The following is a 1,063-nucleotide window of genomic DNA, read 5'->3' as shown; positions in this document are numbered from 1 at the left end:
TGTCTTAAACTAAAAACCCTGTGAAACTGCCCGAGGAATCTGAAGCCATGTCGCAGTGCTGCTGCCGTGCTTCTCCAGGCTGGGAGGTTACTCTGCTCCACACACAGCACCGGCGAGGCGCTGCCCAGTCACAGAGCCGAGCAAATCCCCGCCGCGGCTCCCGCACGCATGGCGCTGTCCCCCCAGCAGCCGCCCCAGCTCGGAGCTGGACGGGGCAGGCTGCAGCTCACCCTGGGCGCTAAGATGCTATGCAACACCACATGGCGGCTTCTGCCCCCCCCAGTCACCGTTCTTTTACGTGTCCCAGCTCAGCCTGACATTCCCAGGAAACCTTCTGGTGGTCAGAGTGTACCCAGGGCTTGTCACAGGTTTGGTTTTCCTCTGAGTAAGCAGCTGACGGGTCCTGCTTTACAGCCCAGGACTGGACTTGTTCCTTTGTCTTTCGGGTGTGAAATATAAATCATGTTTTTATGATTTTTTTGTAAATCTTTACTCTTTTTACACCTTGTTTTTGTAAGCTGAAGTTTCTTATTAAAAAAAATGAAATTCCCACGGGTTATGTCATTATTAACGTACTTTAATCAACATCTATGCGGGGGTACAGCAGGAAATTCCACACGCAGTGGCTCCACATCCTTGAGAGAACTATTCTCATTGTGTCTGGAGAAACTGGAAGTAAATTCTCTCTCGTGTTTAAAAGCTTCCCCCCGCTCCTTGTCACTGCTTCAGGCATGATGGCTCTGAAGCGTGAGTAGCAGCTCTGCCGAGAGGGAGAACAGGACATACTCCCGCAACGCGTCAGAACTTGTAACGGCTCAACACGGTCTCTTCTGGTCCTCGGGTGCGGGGTGGGGGCCGAGCTCTTCTCCCTTCAGCTCTGTTTCTTTCCTAGGTCAGCAATCGAGCAGTTAGTTACCGCTGCACGGCAGTTTAACATGCCGCCTCTGCAGCTCTGGATGAATCAGGAGGCTTTAGGCTTTGGTCCCCCTGGTGTCAGGGTGGGCTCAGGGTTTGGTCCCTCGTGTAGCTCATCATTATAGAATCACAGACTGGTTTGGGTTGA

This window comes from Buceros rhinoceros, unplaced genomic scaffold (genome assembly GCF_000710305.1).
Source record: "Buceros rhinoceros silvestris isolate BGI_N320 unplaced genomic scaffold, ASM71030v1 scaffold18950, whole genome shotgun sequence".
Taxonomy (NCBI): Eukaryota; Metazoa; Chordata; class Aves; order Bucerotiformes; family Bucerotidae; genus Buceros; species Buceros rhinoceros.
Note: the sequence above shows the minus strand (reverse complement) of the source record.